This window comes from Camelus ferus, chromosome 1, assembly GCF_009834535.1.
Source record: "Camelus ferus isolate YT-003-E chromosome 1, BCGSAC_Cfer_1.0, whole genome shotgun sequence".
NCBI classification, from domain to species: Eukaryota; Metazoa; Chordata; class Mammalia; order Artiodactyla; family Camelidae; genus Camelus; species Camelus ferus.
This window is the reverse complement of record NC_045696.1, coordinates 104,673,028-104,693,490: the sequence shown is the minus strand read 5'-3', so window position 1 is coordinate 104,693,490 and position 20,463 is coordinate 104,673,028. Positions and strand designations below refer to the sequence as shown.

The following is a 20,463-nucleotide window of genomic DNA, read 5'->3' as shown; positions in this document are numbered from 1 at the left end:
GCCATGTCTTGGCTGTTGTAAATAGTGCTGGTGTGAACATTGGGGGTCCATGTATCTTTTCAAATTAGAGTTTTTGTCTTTTCTGGATCCAGGATTGGTGTTGCTGGATCATGCGGTAACTCTATTTTTAGTTTTTCAAGTACCTCCATACTGTCCTCCATAGAGACTCCACAAATTTACGTTACCACCAACAGTGTAGGGAAATTCTCTTTTCTCTGCACCCTCTCCAGCATTTATTTCTTGTAGACTTTTTGATGATGGGCATTCTGACCAGTGTGAGGTGATACCTCATGGTAGTTTTGATTTGATATAAATTGTGATTTGTTCTCCTTGCTCCTACAGAATGTTTATTTTCTCTTGTATTTTAAATAGTTCTGTGGCCCAATAAATTCTGAAATGTCAGGGTTTTAAAAATGCAATGGTGTGTCTTGCTGCAGGACTTTTGAGACCTGGGCTGTGCTGACATCCGGCGCGGTGCCCCAGGAAGCAGGGCTGTGAGAATTCCCACACTGACTTCACCATGGATCCCCTTCCTCACAGAGCATCTTGGGTTTTCAGAACACACTTTGGGAAGCTCCGATCTAGTCGTCCTACTATGCGTGTCATTTGTCTCCTAACCTGACAACCACACGTTAAAGGCTGGCAAAATGTTTTGTACTTGGCTTTTAGTCCTCAAGGCTGAGGACATAGTGAGTATTTAGAGAATGTCTGTTGAATGAATAAATTACTGGATTTAAGTATGCCTGTGAGACAGTCAAATACATGTAAGTTCCAGGGTAAAATATATCCCATCAATTTAGTTCTTTTTTTTTAATTGAAGTATAGTTGACTTACAATGTTGTGTTAGTTTCTGGTGTACAGAATAGTGATTCATATATATGTATATATCCCTTTTCATATTCTTTTTCATTATAGGTTATTACAGGCTACTGAATATAGTTCCCTGTGCTGTACAGTAGGACCTTGTTGTTTATCTATTCTGTTTATAGTAGTCTGTATCTGATAATCCCAAACTCCTAATTTATCCCTCCCCCCTTTTCCCTTTAGTAACCATAAATTCGTTTTCTGTGTCCATCAATTTAGTTCTAATCGAAAGCAGTAAAACATATAGGTAATCACTTCTGTGCCAGGCACTGTGCTAGGCGGGGTGAATACAGACATGCAGGAAACTCAGCTACCTCCTCTAGAAGCTCAAAGGCTTGAAGGAGAGACAGGTATTTAAATAAAGAAGTAGCCCATCTGTGGATACGTGGAACGAACAATGGATATAGGAGGGTTGAAGGTCACAAAGGAAGAGGAATGTTGAATTCTTTACCAATGTGATGGGTTTTGGAAGGATAACAGTGAGGTCACCAGGTTGACAAGGAGAGGGGAGGGCAGTGCAGGGAGAGGGTCCAGTATACCGGACTGGTCGAGGGCTTCCAAACCTTGGGGGAAACACAATGCCATGCACCAGAGACAAGTAACTTCCAAAAAGGGAAATGTAACGACTGACAGCAGTTGGAGTTGAAGATGTCCTTGGTTAGAATATATATTTCGATCCTTCTCCAGAGGCTGTGCAGCTCTGCAGGGACATGGTCTCCCTCTGATTCAGGAAGTGCCACACTTCCTGACTTCAGGGATCATTGATGGCTTTGAACAGTGGCCTCACCCTTTGTGAACTCCCACTTAATTGCCGTTCTCCTGGAACTGAGGGAGGTTGCTGTAGAGCGAGGGTCCTGCTCCAATGCACAGCTGATGGCACCTCCTGAGGGCATGTGTATCTGCCATATTCTTATTTACTTAAAGTCTTCTTATTATGCAGTACAGATATGTGTAGCTATTTTTTTTAAGTTTGCAATCAATAAACTGTGAATCTGTGACTGTAAATAAGACAACTTGTAAAAATGCGTTTACGTTGATATTTCCAACTTAAAATTTATTTTGCTTTAACTTTAGTTTATTTATGAGCCAGGAATGACACTGATGGAGAATCTGTTTCCACACTAATAACACTGAAATAGATTTAGATGCATATCAGACGGAAGCTGAGTATCATTTTTAATTATGATTAAGGTGACATTTTATTATTTTCCCCAGGAGAGTCATGAATTTTGACTCTGCATGAAATGTTAATTGAATGCACCTCCTGCCCCTTCAATCAGAGGATCTTCCTGGTAAATAATTGTGGTTCTGAGTGGGCAGTTGCTCCTGGGGGAACTTTTGCTGCCATGTGTTCAAAGCATCATTCCAGATGCCCTACCTGCCCATCCCTACCTGTCTGAGCCAGGAGAAGGAATCAGACTCATGTTAATTGAAACCCAGCCATACCACCAGGTAGCTGTGCACACCTTGATGGTGTATTTCATCTCTCTAAGCCTGGGTTTCCTCAGCTGAACACTGGGCATGATACCCACCTCAGAGAAGGAGGATTTCATGAAACATGTTGTAAAATGCATTGCAAGATGCCGAGCACACAGTAAGTGCACTTAGCACTGCTGTTGGTGGTATTTTTGTGATGATAATGATGATATTATTATTATTATTATTATTATTATTATTATTATTATTATTATTATTATTATTGTTTTATTGAAATCTCAATAAAAATGGGGACTCTCAAACTGATAAATCAGTCCAAGGAGGAGCTAGGTGGAGAATGACAGGTGCACCTCTGGGCAGATAGGCTGGCAAATCTGGAGGAATTCTAGGAGGCGGTGTTGGGCTCCTTAGCAGCTGTCCAGGGGAGCTGCTTAGGTCCTGGGGGATATATACTTGTCTCTGAGAGGCAGCAAACAAAGTAAAAATGGCATGGGCTGTAAATTCAGGTAGGATCCAGATGGGATCCAATCCTGGGGTTATTAAAATGGGAATAATAATGCTATTTTTCAGTTATTGTGAGGACTATTCATACTGATGGATGAAAAAACCATCAAGATACTTGGTGCCAAATACCTGGGGACCATAGTCATGCACTGATAGCAGAAAGCATAAGGTGGGGAACACATCCACCATGGTGGGCTTATGAAGATTCCTCTTCTAATCAGGGATAAATGCAACTGAGATTCTGGTTGGTTTTCAGAAAAGTGAGCTAAAGGTCATGAAAGGTCCTTGACCTACACCTTGGAGCCATGACTTGGCTGTCTGTGATTTCTGTTCCACGAGAGTCCACTCTTAACCCCACCATCTCCTTCGTGGCCATGTTGAGAACCCAGCCACTCAGCAGTTAGGACCGAACTCTTAGTAAGGTGATCAACTTGTTAGGTTTTCTTAAGACTTTCTGAGTTTTAGCAGTAAAAGTCCTGCACCCTGGGAAACTAGTTCCAGGCAAACTCAATGGCTCATGTCCCTCCTTGTCACCCTACAGACAAGAGGTGACCTTTGGAAAGCCCTGCATCCTTACAGTGCATGGAACTACATTTGTGTTGTCACTTTTTTTCCTAAGCCTCAAAAAATATCAACTTCAAACCCACGTGTTAGACACATTCTCTCATTTAAAAAAAAAGCATGAGAATCCGGAACACCAGAATCCCTAAAGTAAAACAAAATGATGGGATTGATTCCCTTTGCTGCAGTCCTCCCCTCCTGATGGTTTTTGGTGTGCTTGCTTGTTTTTTTGAACGGGTATCATTTGAGTGGGACGTGCAGGCATTTCGGTGTGTGGAGGGCTGTGGGGTACATGGACTGGGAGACACCTCCGCCCCTCAGCTCCCCCCTAGACAGCACTTTGTCCCCATTATGTGGCAGGAGGTGAAGACATAGAGCAGCCCCAGCACTCCCCAGGCTCCCCCATGCCCCAGCCCAGTTAGTACCCTACGGGACCAATTCTCCTGCCTTCCAGAGTTTCGCAGATATGCTGATTCCTAGGCCACACCCTCAGAGACTCTGATCTAGTTAATCCCATATTGGGCCGGGCATCGGGACTCCTTAAAAATCTCTCTTAGGTGATCCTAACATGCTGCCAGGATTGAAATCACATTTCTAATCAAACAGGATGTATGCGCAGTAGGGGATTCCAGACGTCAGCACATTTCAGAGCCTCTACCTCCCAGGCATCTGAAGGCACAAATTAATGGGCAGGTGAGAAGTGAACTTCAGAGACCTGTCTGTGGGTGTCTGGGAGGAGATGAGAGGCGATGATGTCCATTCTCTGGCCAGCACAAAGCATTTGATTTGACATCCCCCATGAGAACAGGGTGTAGGGGATGCCGAAGGGGCCATTTTGAAGTGGGGACACAAGCTGTACTGCCCAAGGGCCCCCACAGGGGGTGCCACCCATCAGGAATAAGGCACCTTATCCTGATTCCTGCAGGCATCCGTGGCTGGGTCCGCAGAGTGGCAGCAGCCCCAAGCCCAGGGGAGGAGGAGAAGGAGGGGGAGGTGGCTTGTTTGGGCAGAGGTGGAGGAGAATAAGGATCTTCCTCAAATGCTGCGGGCAGCCGGCCTCCACTGGACCGCGACGTGTTCAGTGGCCTTGCTCTCGGGCATGTGGGAGACTCACTCTGAGAACTTGGAGCGGTAGCACCTGGGAAGGCACCTGTCAGCATCAGAAGAGGCGTGGCTGAAGTGCTAGGATATGAGGCAGGGGCTGAAGCACGGGGGGCACGCAGGTGCTCGGTAATCACACATCTCTAGGGACTGAGGTCCAACTACAGCCATCCCACCTGTTCACCCTGGGGCAGGATATGCATGTGACCAAAAGGCATCCCTCTAGAATTCCTCCAACTGAGGAATAGGAATATAGTCTTCAAAAATATGAAGGAATTCATATTTTATTCTAAAATGTTTGTCTACGCACAGGAGATAGAAGGAACTACGCTCCGCAGATTTGGAAGTCAGGTTTCCATCTCGGTCCTCCCATGCCCACCAAGCGACTGTTAACCCAGGACAAATCACCTTCCTACCTTGGGCCTCCGGGGGCCCGACTTTGAGAAGGGATGTGGATCAGATGCTTTCTAGGGGACTTCTTAGCACTGACACTTTAGGCATTCCCACCTTTTTAGCCCAGTGTCTGTATTAGTCAGGGTTCTCCAGAGAAAGAGAACCTGTGTGTGTGTGTGTGTGTGCATGCGCGTGTGTGCGTGTGAATTGGTTCTTGCAGAGGTGGAGGCTGAGAAGTCCTAGCATCTGCTGCCTGTGAGCTGAAGACCCAGGAAAGCTGGTGGTTTCATTCGGTCCAAGTCTGAAAGTCTGAGGGCCAGAGGCGCTAGCGGCATAAATCCCGGTCCAAGGGTCGGAGAGGATGAGGTGAGACGTCCCAGCTCAGCAGTGAGGCAGGAAAAAAGAGGGATGACTTCATTCTTCCTCTGCCTTTTGGTCTATTCGGATCCTAAAGGGTTGGGTGAGGCCCACCCACGCTGGGGAAGGCAATCTACTGTACTAAGTCCACCAGTTCAAATGCCCATCTCATCTGAAAGCATCCTCGCAGACACACCCAGAAATAATGTTTAATCTGGAAACCCCGTGGCTGGTCAAGGTGACATACAAAATTAGCCACCACGTATCTGTGGAAAGAGAGAGGGGGCCTGGAGGAGGAGTTTTTCTGTGGGGTCTTTGATTCCTTGCTACCAGCAACAGTCCCTCCCTCTCTCCCTGCTTCTCCTAAGCACGTGCCTACAACTCCTGGAGCCACAGAGGAGCTGAGATGCCCGCCGGCTTGGTGCAAGTCAAGCCCTACTTCTGTTAAGATGTTACTTCAACAGACAGAACCATAAGAGAGACTGTCCTGCCTCCAAAGTTATTTCTCTGTACAAACAAGCCAGGCTGAAAATCTGAGCTTAGAGGAAGATAAATTGACGCAGACAGATGTTTTAGCCAGAGCAGTTGCCCTACAGCTCACACAAGAACATTCAGTCCACGTGCCCAGCCAGTTGTCTGCAAAGTCTAGCAAGGCTGAGGGTTGAGCAACCGTGCTACAGGGGGCTTATCTGGCACCAAATTACTCCGAGGGCTGGAACTCTCAGGAGGAAATGGTCTGGGGGAGTCAAGGGTTGTGGATTCTGATCTAACTCACTAACATGACCTGGGCTAGGGAGGTAACAGCAAATGACTTCAATGTTGGGCACCTATAATATTCCAGATACAGTGTTGGCACTTTGCAGATTTTATCCAATTTAATTGTCTTTCAAACATTAGGGCATTATTAGCTCCATTTTATAGATGAGAAAATTAAGGCTTTGGGGGTTCTTAAGGGAAGAGTTACTCTGTGCCGCAGGTGGTCTGACATGAAAGCCTATTTTCTTTCCTCTATTATGTAGTAAAGCCTAGATATCCTCATTTCACTCAGCATTCTTGGAAACTGCCTTAACTCATGGGTCCCAGCTAAGAGAGCTTGGGAGTGCAGGAGGTTAGAGATATCAGGGAGGGGCTTGGAAAGGCAGAAGGTTAGGGCAGTCACCAGAGAGCCTCATGCAGCAGGCTAACAGTCTGGCAGCAGCATCAGTACCAACCCGGCCACTCATCCTTGCTTATGGCCTGCAGCCGGCAGGAGGAATCCAGAAAGATAGCAGTGTGACCTCTGACGCTGGCCAGGAATCATGTCAATTTAAGAAATAGTAACAACCCCTTTCAAAAGGTACCTGCTTAATCTTTTTTAAACTTTTATTTGCATTTATTTTATGCTGAATTTATTTCTGGGCTACAAGTTTTTGTTTCTGCAGTTTCTTCTGGGGGATCTTTTTCTTGTATGCAACTTCCTTTTGGGGTTTAGGAACTCTGTTCTTCTTTAGTTAAGATCATCTTAATGTGACAGGTGGAGCTCATGTAGAGCTAATCCGACCACTAGTTCGATAAACACAGTGGCTTTGTTCACCTGGATGTGCTCAATGGCCAGAGAATCTTTATCCAAACCCTTAAGTTTATCATTACTCTGCATTTTTAAGCATGTGCAGCAAAAAACAGCACTCCTTTGGGCCACTGACTCTGTGTCCAGCCCCACTGTTTCACTTGGATGCATCCACCAGCTCCACCATTCAGAGGCAGAATGGCATCTTTCAGATACTTAGTGGCTTATCGGATATGCAACCTAATGGCCTGGGCAATTACATGGGTGTTTGTAGAGTGGCCACAAACATTTGAACCTCTTGATTTTCATGATTTTGTGGGATTTTCTGGATCAAGCGAACAGCGATCGATTTTCAGAGATCAACGCAGTTGGCTTAGCAAAGAGCCTGCTTCATTTTTTTTTTTTTTTATTAGAAACGTGGGAATAGTCTGTGCTCTTGGTGGGATATATCAAAACAAGTCTAACGGAAGGACCTACTGTATAGCGCAGGGAGCTATATTCAATTTCTTGTAATAACATCTAATGGAAAAGAATCTGAAAAGAAAAAACATATAGTACGCACGTGCAAACTGAACCACTTTGCTGGACACCTGACACTAACATGGTAAATTAACTACACTTCAATAAAAAATTAAAAATAACAAATTAAATTAAAAATTTGATATAAAAAAAACACAAGACTAACAGACAACATACAGGGAAGAGAGACATGATCTGGCAACCAGACACTCAGTGTGGGCAACAAACGTGTCTGAGTGATCATGCGTTCCCCCACCATACGTTCACTCAGCCCATGCAGTGCCCAGCCCTGTACCAGGATCTGGGAACACTGAGTGAGCCAGATCTGGTTCTGCTTTCCAGGAGCCTGCACTTCTCCAGGGCCCTCCAGAGAGCAGCTCCAAACTCTGATGGTGGCAGAGGCAGGGAGGGGGTCAGTGGTTTGAGTATTTCCATGTCAGACGGTTCCAGCTGGGACTCACAACTGTTTGGCTGTGCCTTCTTGGGCGGCTATGTCTCATGCTTCATGAAGTTTTCATAGGGAAAAAATGAGGAAAATCTATTTTAATTACATTTTAGAAGTCAAATTTACATAATCATTTGATGTAGTGCTGCTTGTTCTGGGCATCCCTGGAGGGGCACCAGAGCCGCCGTCCCCGCAAGTGCCTCCGCCCCTGGGGCTGCAGCCAGACTCTCCTCCCTCCGCACGGGGAGAGCCAGGCTGCACTCAGCTGCCGCGGGATGGGCCCCCAGCCAGGGATAATTAGGCCGAATGGGTGTGAAAACCCACACAGTGGGAGAAAAGAAAGGAAAGCCTTCTCTTTAATCACTTTTTTCCCCCCAAACTTGAGGGTAAAACACTAAAATTCAAATCTATTTTCATAATATAGTCTTCATTAATGTGAAATGTGGTTTTAGGCAGACCTTAATTCAAAGTCTGGTTTTTCAGTGGAAAAGAATGTTACTTTTTTGGTGACCTTTAATAAATCCAGAGCTGACAATATGGAATTATAAAAGATTTCTTAAAGCAGCCGAATTCCGAGAAGAGCCTTTTCCCCACTGACTGGTTCTCGGGGTGGCAGACGGTGTCCACACTGTGGCATTTGTGCCAGGAATCTGTTGGCTGTGACTCCTGCGGGCTGCACACGTGCGGGGATGTGTGGGTGTGTGGTCCCCTCTGTGAGTGCCAGTGCCACTTCTTTTCTGGCTGGCTTTCTCTGAGTCCAGCTTGGTAGGCACTCAGGCGCTGTCTAGAGAAGGAGGGAAGGAAGGAATAAATGAGTGACATTACCAGAAGATAACTTCCTCGATCTCAGTTCTAAAATTTGGCATCTCCTCTGGGGCAAGGCCATTGAGTTTGACATTTATAAAAAATTTTTTAGAAAGAATAATCCTAAGTATTATTCTTCCATTAAAATTTGCATTGGCCTCTATTATTTATTCAGGACCTGCTTCAGTGCTTTGGTCATTTGCCTAGTTATTAAATGACTATTTTGCGACTAGGAGTCTGAAGACCTAATTTGCTTTCTTTAAAGTTTTGGCAGGAAAAGCTAAAAATGTTTCATGAAATTTGGAGATAACGTCTTTACTCTAGCCTGGTGACTGACACCTGCTGACTAGGCGGCAAGGGGAAAGGCACCAAGGACAGCTGCTCCCTCCCTCCCTCCCTTCCTTCCTTCTTTCCTCCCTCCCTCCTCAAAGAGTTACTGAGCACCTTCTTTGAGCCAAGCCCCGTGATCTGTGCTGTCAACAGTACCCTGTGTACCTGATGGAAAGGACACCCAGCTCCCGCATTCATGGAGCTCTGTCAAGTGAGGGAAACAAAGAAGTAAGCAGACAACACGAAGGAACAGACGTAGCACTCTGAGGCAGTGGAGATGTGCTGGGAAGGAGTAAGAGTTGCTTTGGTGGAGATGGGGAGGCTGGAAAGAGGAGGTTTCAGTGTAGAGCACAGTGGGGGCCCCCAGCCTAGGTTATAATGAGCCCCAGATGCCACACTAAGAAAATGGTTTCTAAACACAGTGGAGAGGTATGGAAGAATCTTAAGCAAGGGAATGAGACATGGCTTTTATATGTAAAGAAAACCTTGGAAACAGAATCGAGAGGAGCAGGGATGGATGAGAGTGGATCAGAGACAAGGAGACTAAGAGGAAGGCGTAGTGGACTGTGGGGGAAAAGACGGAGCAACTTCTAGAATGGAACCCAAGGCTTGAAACCCATCCTGAGTAAAGATGTGAGGGGTCCACTCTTGCCGGAGATCCCAAACCAGTGCTCAGAGACCCTCACTAGTCAAAGTGTGGTCCACAGACCAGCAACACTGGCTTCACCTAGGGGCTTGTTGGAAATGCGGTGCCTCAGCCCCACCCAGACCTACTGAGTCAGAATCTGCTTATTAAGCTCTCTGGGTCATCTGGATTACGTGCAAGTTTGAGAAGCATGCCTGCAGAGGATTGTGAGAAGGAGGAACACAATTCTAGAAGGTGTAAGCAAGTTAGGACAGTGTGTTGCCCAGATGTGTCTTGTTGAGCTGATGACTTGTGCTGTTCAAGGGAGTAGCAATGGGGGCTCAGAGACTTGAAGGGATATGTAGGCAGCTGAGGAAGCCAGCAGGCATCTCTTCAGCCTTGACCCAGCCCATTGTATGAAAGCCAGTGATGGCTGGATCTGCTGGCCATGTGTCTCTGGGGGAGCCAGGGAGACCAGGCCACCTGTGCCAGGTTAACATCAATCCCTGGCTCTCCCCCCAGCCCCAGTCTAAACTATCTCACTGTTGGCCAGATGTGCATTCCTGCCTCAGACTTTTCACACACATGCGAGTTTGATCGCTGAGATCCTTCCTACTCCCTGTACAGTCCAGGTCCACCAGGCAAGGGTCAGTGGGAGCCCTACCCAAGGTCAAGGCAGAGGGATAAAGAGCAAAAGACAGATGGGAGATGACAAAGTTACAGTTGCAAAGACAGAGTCGGCAAGTCTTGATCATGGGCAAAACGTGGGAGTAAGATGGGGGCTAGTCAAGTTCAGCACTTGAACTCGGCTGTGGCCGCTGCCAGGTTCGTCAGTGGCTGAGAGGGCGCAGCACAGGGGTTACCTCCATGGGTACAGGAGCTGTCCCCACACCCAGGAAGCCTGTTGTCAGCCTCTCTGAGCTCAAGGGCGCCATGTACGTGGCGCCTGAGAAGTTGATGTTCCTAATTAGTGTTGGCAGCAGCTACATTTGTTTATGATGTTACATAATCAGATGTGTATAATTGCTCTTTTATAACTCACTTAAAAATTTCAAAAGAGCGCAGCGTGGGCAGGGAGAGTGTGAGCAGGGGCCTCTGATAGCGCAGCATTCCAGCCTTTCCTCCCAGGGAAGGGTGTACGGACTAAGAAAGAACACGGCCAGGACCAGGAAGTGGAGAGGCTGTTGTCAGATCAGCCAGAACACGGGATGGCTCCTTTCTCCAGGACAGACCTCAGCTGAATTCTTTTCATTACAAGGAGGTAGAAAGTTCAGGATCCTGGAAGACAAGGACCTACCCAGGGTTTCAGTCTTCATTATTTTCTCATGGGTAAGGCATCATCTAGACACAACTGTTGCCATGTCGTCTCCCTGACAGATGTGGGAATCCTTGACTGAGTGATCGACACTTCTGGGATCAGAGCCCCCATGCTTGGTGTTGGCAGTAGGCTGTCAGTTCTGCTCAGAGGCATGGGTAGGCCTTTGCTGGGGGCAGCTGGGTAACTTTTCACAGCAGTCAGGGAGCCTTGTTCCACCTCCTTTGGAACTATCCTTGGGGAAGAAATTGTGGGTCCCTTACTCAGTTTGGGCACATCTCTCTCCACTCTTTTCTAGAAATCCTAAAATGAGTAAGGAGGGACTCTTCACAAGGTATTTGTAGACTTCCTGTGTTCTCACCACTTGTGACAAATATGTGACAACTTTGAGAAGAGATGCAGATCCTTGGAAACCTTGTTTAAGAGGTGGGAATAATCTTCTTGGCTTCCTGCAAGAAGGAAAAATTATTGTATAAAGGGGTGATGAGCTCTTGGGCCCCACGAGGAGGAATTTTATGAGAGTTTCCCATAACTAATTTACAAGAAAGGTTCTCAATCTAGGACTCATCGTGGCTGCAGGAATTCAGTGAACTGTCTGAAGTAATTGTGGTTACAATTTTTGTATGTGTGCATTTGTACATTTTTATGGGAAGCAGATCCTTGTCATTCATAAAATTGCAAAGACTGTGATTTAAAATAGCTTAAGAACATAGAGTATTTTTCATGTCTCTAAGTTTATGAAGAGCCTTCAGATAGATCCCATGTGGTCCTCATGTCATCCTTGTGAATGAGGCAGAGACCATTATCCCCAGTTTATCGTGAGAAAACTGGGACATAGAAATGTTCAGCTCTCACTGGCCATGTGCTTATTGGTTCTCAGAAACTTGACACATAACCAGGGATTTGACTCCTCTTTTTTCAACTACAGCACAAACTTGAAGAACAGAAATTACTGGAGCCAGAGAACCCAGGACATTTGGACATTTGGAAACCTTTAAGATTCTTAAAGTCTGAATCTGGAAACCTGATTTCAGTGCATATGAGTCAGATCTCTGCCAACTCAAATATTCCCTTTCTCCACATTTTGCTGATGTGATGTCTTATGAGATGACAAGTCTTTTTCTAGGTCAAAGTTAACCCTTGGTATAACGGCTGAAGACAAGAGAGACCTTTCCCCAAATATATCCACAAGAGCCTCCTTGCCCAGTCCTATCCTAGGCACTGGGACCTCTCATTTCAAAAATGCAGGTATCTACCCCTTTTTCAAGGAAGGTGGACCTTAAACTTCATTTTGCCCCATGCTGCTCCAAAAAGCAGCCATAAGGATGCTGTTTTTTTTAATTACATTTTTTTATTGAGTAATAGTCATTTTACAATGTTGTGTCAAATTCTAGTGTAGAGCACAATGTTTCAGTTATACATGAACATATATATATTCATTGTCACATTTTTTTTCGCTATGAGCTACCACAAGATCTTGCATATATTTCCCTGTGCTATACAGTATAATCTTGTTTATCTATTCTGCATTTTAAAATCCCAGTCTGTCCCTTCCCACCCCCCGCCCCCTTGGCAACCACAAGTTTGTATTCTGTGTCTATGAGTCTGTTTCTGTTCTGTATTTTTTTTTTTTTTTTTAGATTCCTCATATGAGTGATCTCATATGGTAGTTTTCTCTCTCTTTCTGGCTTATTTCACTTAGAATGACATCCATGTTGCTGCAAATGGCATTATGTTGTCGTTTTTTGTGGCTGTTGTCAGTTTTTGTGGCTGAATAGTATTCCACCGTATAAATATACCACATCTTCTTTATTCAGTCATCTGTTGATGGATATTTAGGCTGTTTCCATGTCTTGGCTATTGTAAATAGCACTGCTATGAACATTGGGGTGCAGGTGTCTTTGAAGTAGGGTTCCTTCTGGATATATGCCCAAGAGTGGGATTCCTGGGTCATATGGTAAGTCTATTCCTAGTCTTTTGAGGAATATCCATACTGTTTTCCACAGTGGCTTTCCTTGTTTCCCTCTCCCACTCTTAATGATTTAGATGTCTTCTTTTACAATTTTGTGTTTATTCTTTTTGTAATTCATGGCAGTTATCTCCTTTCCAGTTGTGAGTTTCTCATTTTTGTAGCATCTTGCTTCTTTTCTATTTAGAGTAGGCCTGTCAATATTTCTTTTAGCATGGGTTTAGTGTTGCTAAACTCTTAGTTTTTGCTTGTCTGTGAAGTTCTTTACCTCTCCTTCTATTCTAAAGGATAGCCTTGCTGGATAAAGTATCCTAGGCTGCATCTTTTTTTCATTCAGGACTTTAAATATATCTTGCCACTCCCTTCTGGCCTGTAGTGTTTGTGTAGAGAAATCAGCTGAAAGCCTTATGGGAGTTCCCTTGTAACTCACTCTTTGTTTTTCTCTTGCTGCCTTTAGGATCATTTCTTTATCCTTGACTCTGGCCATCTTGATTATGATATGTCTTGGTGTGAGTCTGTTTGGGTTCTTCCTGTTCGGGACCCTCTGAGCCTCCTGTACTTGGATATCTGATTCCTTCTTTGGGTTTGGGAAGTCTTCAGTCATGATTTCTTCAAATACCTTTTCAATCCCCTTTGTTCTTTCTTCCCCTTCTGGACCCCCTGTTATGCGTAGATTGGCATGCTTTATATTATCCCATAGGCCCCTTATATTGTTTTCATTGTTTTTTATTTGTTTTTCTCTCAGCTGTTTTGATTGGGTGCTTTCTGTTGTCCTGTCTTCTAGGTCACTTATTCGTTCCTCTGCATTAGCTAGCCTGCTTTGTACAGCCTTTAGGTCAGCTCTCATCTCAGCAAATGAGTTTACTAATTCTACTTGTTTCTTCTTTATAGCTTCTATTTCATTTTTGACATATTTTATATCTCTAAACACTATTTCTTTTAGTTCCTTCAGTACTTTGATCACTCCTTTTTTGAAATCTTGATCTAGTAGGCCATCAATTTCTATTTCCTTGATCATGCTTTCAGGGGATTTCTCTTGATCTTTCAATTGGGAGTGGTTCTTCTGCTTCTTCATATTGCTCATATCTCTCTGGCACTGTGGCTTAAGGAGTATCAGTTATCTAGTTCTCCTGGAGGTGGTGTGCTCTTAATGATTTTATTGAGAGGTCTTTGTGCCTTCGCCCTATTTCGCCAACTCAGCTTGCTGTTTCCTGAGGCCCTCTGTTGGCACCCTCGTCTGTGCTGCTCCCAGTGGCTGTTGGCTAGCAGGTCACGCCCCATCCCAACACCATGGTCAGGTGCTGCATTCCTGCCAGGAAGGCGAGTGGCTACCTGCCCTCTCCAGGCGCCGGTTGCTCCACTGCTCTATGCAGCTGCCCACTCCACCTTGGGTCAGCACTCCAAAGGCGGGTACATGGAAGACCATGGAACGGCCCCACCCTGCTCTGTGCCAAATCTCAGCTTCTTGTTTGTCTTGGCAGTGCGAGTTCTCTGAGGTGCCAGGGCAGAAAGATCTTGTCTGCCTTGGGCTGTAAACAAGTCTCAGTCCTGCCCAGGAGGTTGCTGAGCCCCCTGGGCGCGGATTCAGGGCTCAGCCCCAGCCCTGCCCTTGCCCGGGTGCTGCACAGGAGGAGATGGTGGCTGTGGCTGCACCCCGCATCTCTTCTCGCAAGAAGCACCAGTAATGGCGGTGCAGGTCTGAGGAGACAAAGGCTATGGCGCCCCTCCCCCCAGGGCACACCAGCTGTGTTGCTTTGCTTTTTTCGCAATTTATGGGGGACTGAGGTTGTTCTGCTCCGTATCTCCTTCCAGCCACAGTGCACAGCACCCTGCAGTCCCCCAGGGCTGCCTCAATGCAGCCACCCCCATCCTCCACCTGGCTCGGGCGGCCTGTCCCATCCGCAGCTGCTGGCTCGCGTCTTGGGCTGGGTGTCACAGGGACCCTTTGTGCCCATTTAACTCAGTTCTGTCAGTCAAGGGGTGCTCAGGGCAGATCTGAGCCTCGGAGTCTCTCCCACCGTCCCGCTGGCCTCTCTGTTGGAGAGGGGAGACCCAGCGAACGAGCACCAGTCTTCCTTTGCCGCTCCCTCCCCACGGAATTGGTCCTGCACTGTTTTGCTTTTTCTTCCTTCTTTTTTCCTTTTCTCCTACCAGATTTTTGGCGTCTTTGTCTTTTGACAAGGGCGATGTTCTGTTGGAGTTCAGCAGGTGCTCTGGTTGGCTGAGTAGGTCCGTAGATGTGAGTTTTGGTGAATTTGTGGGAGAGGGTGAGCTACAAGTGTCCTTCTACTCCTCCATCTTGCTTCAGGATGCTGTTTTTAATTCACGATCAAACTGGTTCCTAAAGGGAAATATGTACTGGAATGGTTGAAACCTGTTCCAACATGTGAATGGAAGTCTGACACTTCACCTCTCTGAGCTCAGTCAAAAGAGTATCATCACATCAGTATCACTGGGTTATTTGTGCAGATGAAATGACATGAAATGAGAAAGTGCCATCACTCTGCTGGGGCCCAAGTAGGAGCACAGAAGTGGTTATTTGCCTTGGCATCCCTCAGTAAGAGTTTTAGGTTGGACTGTCCATTCTCTGTCTTCCCTGTTTTACATCCTAGAAGAACATGTGTTGGATCTGACATTCTAGGAAAGAAGTGTTTCTAAGGACTTAGCAGTGCTTCTTTTTAGAATTTGGCTGCGCTCTGTTAAAAGTTTTTGATTGTTTAAGGCTTCTATTCCATCCAGTCCAACAGAAAACCAGCCAAATAAATAGCATTAACTAAAATATCAGAGCCATTGCATGACATTTGTAATGCACTGTTTGTTAGCTTTTAATTTGCATTCTGATGTAGAAAGTGGATGTCTCTCCAAGCAAGCACACACCAGGCATGTTTTTGCTCTATGCCTAACTCCATGCTCTGTACAGGAAGTTGGACTTCACACTCCCGGGTGTGGCTGGGGTGATGAGCTTAATGCACAGGGAGCTTTTGAGAGCAATATGTGTGATGTAGAAAGGCATGGAGTGGGTGCTTAGTAAATATTTTTGAAATAAATGAATGTATTCATGAAACTGAATTCAATGTTCCCTAATTCAAATCGCTGACAAAGGCTGTAGAGGATCAGTTTCAAACTTTGAAACTAAAGATGCATCAAACTAAGGAAAGGCTCTATAAGAGTTCAGCATATGCTCCAGAACATAGGCCTCAGTGCACACTGCAGGAAGAGTCTTGGGGGATCACTTAGGGGATGAAAATGATTTAATGGGGGAAGGTGTTGAGGTGATAAGTACAAAACCATGATCCAGTGGACGAGACATAATCAACAGTAACATGGTCTGCCTGTGTAATGAGAAAGGCCTTATGTTACTTGGAGAAATGATGGGAAGGATTTACTATAGATCATAAGTGTCATGAGAATATCTTCTTGTATTTTAAATCTGTTATTGCTCAGTTGTTTATGAAGAAGAAAATTAAAATCGCTGGTTGTCTCGCTGGCATGGGCTGGCCAGCACTGTTGGTGTTACAGCCTATTTCTTTCCAGTGCTTTGTGTGTGGCAGTGTGTGTGTGTGTGTGTGTGTGTGTGTGTGTGTGTGTGTGTGTGTGTGTTTGCTATGAGATCACATTCTATGTACAAAATGATTTTCCCATATAATATTAAATATTCCCAAGCCATTAAAAATGTCTTGAAAATGTGTTCTTAAATGGCTGCAAACTGTTCTGACATATAGACGTGTCACAATTTAATTAACAACCCTCCTGCTGTTGAGCACGTAAATGGTTTCCAAATCTTTGCAGATATAAACATAAATATTTTTAAGAGTATTACAGTCATCACTTTTGTGCCGAAATATCACCCTCCATTTCAGATTCTTTCCTTCAGATGAAGTCCCAGTAGACAAATTGCTGGATCAAAGGACACATACATTTCTAAGACTCTCCACGTGTATTCTTTCCAGATTTGTCATTTCTCGTTCGCACTCACAGTGTTCAGGTGCTCTCCCTTTCACAGATTCTGCCAGCACTGGATATTATTATATATTTTTCCCTTTGTTGGTCACAAAATGATCTCATCTTTGTTTTAATTTGTTATTCTTTAAGTATGGATGGAGCACTTTCCCCAATGCTTAACCACATTTTTAATTTCTTCTTTTACACATTCTCTGTTCATAGTTTCCAGCCTCCTTTTATTGTGTCAGGCTCCCTTTGGTAAAGTTATTTAAACAGAGCTTGAGATCAGGAAAAGAAAGGCCAGTGGGAGACCTCTGTCTTCTACCCACTTGCTTATTCCACCTAAGCAGGGACTTCCCCATGGATGTATGTAGCTGAAATTACTTTAATGCTGTGTGCTAAGGTCAAGTATTTATATACAGGTTTTTTATTTGACAGCTAATCCATGGCCCAGCTTTGGGAAGGCATTATTTTCTCCATAGATAATAGATGAGGTCATTTCCAATTCATTTGTCTTTTCCTTTTTTCCTCGTCTGTCCCTCTTTAGTCAAATCCTTGGAAAAGCTGTAAATGCACCACAATGAGAATGAAAAGTCATGTTTCTGATGGGAAGTTTGTCATTTCCCATTCGCTGCTGTGGTATGTGTTCTTTTCAAACCTGAAGTGAGGATGAATTTTTCTACTTACAGTTAAATTCCATTACTTCCTCTCTATTCATCATTTTTTTAAAAAAATTCTGTTAATGTCTTTTGTGGAAACTTCCATCTTAATATCTTTGAGCTTTGAGTTTTCTGTGGGGTGCAAGACCTCTTTGGGTTTTAACAGAATGCTGGAAATTTCCATTATTCTGACATTTGCCATGTGATTACTAGAAGCTGTCTGATGACAAGGAGTGCTTAAGAAGGGTCTTCTGTGTAATTATCTTTATTTTCAAAACCTGCTCACAGTATCGGCTTTCTCATTGATGAAAGTCATGATATGCATGTAACACCATGACTGTTTATGTAGGGAAGCACTAAGCAACATGCAGACGTGTCCTTGGCAGTAAATGAATAACCTCACAAATGTGGTGTCTATACCATACTATTGACTCACATTTGGGTCAATCCCTTTGGTAATTGTGTATTAATTCCATGTATCTTTTAGGGCTCATCTTAGCCATCAGAACGTCTTTAGAGCTTGCGCTGCTGGTTTTCATTGATATTGAGTGTTTTCTCAAGGTCAACCCTACACCCAAGCTAATTAACATCATGTTATATAAAAACTGTAGCGTTGAGAGTTGCCTTGTTCTGCCTGATTAGCTTTGTGACCTCAGTAAGTTTCTTAACCTCTCTGAGGTTCGGTTTCTTGATTTATAAAATGGAGATTATAGTCAAAATTTTGTGGGATAATTGTGTTTATATATATACTCTGTTTCTGTGCATGTTTATTTGCCATTGGAAATGATCCAGCAAAGTATGAAAAACATATAACGTGGCAGCACGAGGGGCTGATGGCTGGGATGGAGGCAAATGGTGATCAGACTCAGCATGTGAGTGGTGGGGCTGGCCTTTGAGATGAAGAAAGACACCTCTTTCCATCCCTTATTAGAACAATGAAACATTCATATTATCTATTCACTGATGATTCTAAGAAAGAGAAACATCACTAGAAGAAAATTTAAAGCTGAACTTGACAGCCTGAGAACACTTGAAGCCACAGTTTACAGGCATTTGTTACAAATGCCAAACTGAGCATTTTCCTTCCATATTTTATGATCATATATAGTCTATCCTCATCATTCACACAGATTCCATATTTGTGAGTTCACCTACTTGCTAAAAAGTATTTGCAATCCCAACATCAATACTCAAAGTGCTTTCATGGTCATTTGTAGTGTGTGCAAAGTGACAAAAATTTGAGTTGCCCAATGCACTCGTTTCCAGCTCAGGCAGAACAAGGCAATGCTCTGCCTTCTTGTTTCAGCTCATCCTGTAAACATGTTTCCTTTTCATGGTCGATTTAGTGCTGTGGAGTTTTTTGGGGTTTTGTGTGTGTGTGTGCTTTTTGTTGGTGGTTCTGCTATTTAAAATGGCCTCCAAGCATGGTGTTGAAATGCTGTCTAGTGCTCTTAAACACAAGGCAGCTGTGATGTGCCTTATAGACAAAACACTTTTGTTGGATGAACTTCTTTGAGGTACAAGGTCTAGTGCTGTTGGCCATGAGGTCAATATTAATCAATGATTAACAATGTCAATATATTAAATAAGGTGTCTGGCCAAAACATATCTAAAACAAGTTTACATATTTATCAGTGGATGAAATGTTATAACCAGAGAATCTCAGGAACCTAACCCTGGGTTTCCCCTGAGGACAATGATTCAGTATTTACCAATTCAGTATTTGTGGTGACTATAACTCCTGCAAATAGTGAGAATCAACTACGGTTGATGACGATCCCCTTCGAGAATGATTTCCTTGCACTGCCTTCCATTGACCTGCCAGCAAGAGATCCTCTCTAGCCTGTTAGGGAAGCACCCCAGGATCATCAGACAGAAAGAGAAGAAAGTAAGAACTTGTCAGAGATTTTGCAGGCAACGGAAGAACTGGTGATTCTCGTTCAACAATGGCTGTTCACAGGGAAAGCGGCCAGTGGGACAGACCTGAGCGTACGGGCATGCTTCCACACACGCTTATTGAGAGCCTTCTCTGTGTCAGACTGTTATCCAAATCCAAACTTGTCCTGCTCGCCGCACGACAGGCCAGTAAATCAGGAGACAAGGTGTTGGGGCAAGGAATAGCAACTTTATTCTGAAAGCCGGTGGATAGAAAAGATGGCAGATTAGTGTCCTGGAGAACCATCTTCCCCAAGTCAGAATTCAGGCTCCTTTTATACTAAAAAGGGGAGGGGGTGTGCTTGGTTGTTGCAAACTTCTTGGTGTAGAAATTATTTGTTCTTGGAATCCTTTGTTCTTGCAGCTGTCCATGTGGGTCAGATCATGGTGTCCCTATAAACCCCCAACAAAACAAACATTATTTTCTATTCTGCAACTTATCTTTATATGAATGGAAAGTGTTAAGACCCTTAAAGGTCAGAGCCTTGAGAATATGCTGTCCTGTATACTTAAGGCTCTAGGCAACGTTCTTTTACAAAATGTGAAGAATCAACAAGACTAAGCCCAGGAAACAGAGCACAGGGTTAAAGTCAAAGGAACAGATCTAATATGGAGTCAGATTTGTTCTTTTCTATTACAAGACTTGATACTGAGATCACAGAGGTGGCTGAAAGCCCTGCCCCCGAGGAGGTCATATCTTTGATTCCTGCCTCTCCACCCCCAACACTTAGAGAGTGCTGGGTGTATGCTGGGCATCGTCGAGCACATTTGTAGTCCATTTCATCCCCACAGTGACTCTATGAGGAGGTACTGTTATTAATGTCACTTTTTAGAAGAAGTACCTGAAGTTAGACAACTTGCACAGCCAGGAATCAGGTCCAAAGGGTGGAGTTGAAGACTCTCAGGCCCTCAACCATGATTCTGCACTAGCCTTCCTTGCTGGGGGACAGATCTGGAAGCAGAGACAGCTCCAGGCTGGAGATGCTCTCTGCTGCTGATGCTCACAAGGGCTGAGGCAGCCCAGAGGAGGAGCCCTAGGCCAGTGTCCCCTCCGAAGGCTCAGACAGTAGTATGAAAAAGAAAATGTGAACTAACAGCTTCTCAGCAGAGCCGACAGGGCTCAGAGAAGCAGGGGCACCACACCGTCTCCAGGGGGT

At 44.6% G+C, this 20,463-nt stretch overlaps 1 protein-coding gene and 1 pseudogene across 4 annotated transcripts in view; one reads left to right on the top strand and one right to left on the bottom strand.

Annotated features, from left to right (window-relative positions):
- Nucleotides 1-20,463, top strand: part of CLSTN2 (calsyntenin 2) — a 578,332-nt gene that overhangs the window by 288,972 nt on the left and 268,897 nt on the right. The window lies entirely within an intron of this gene.
- On the bottom strand, nt 6,606-7,116 carry LOC102515878 (annotated as a pseudogene).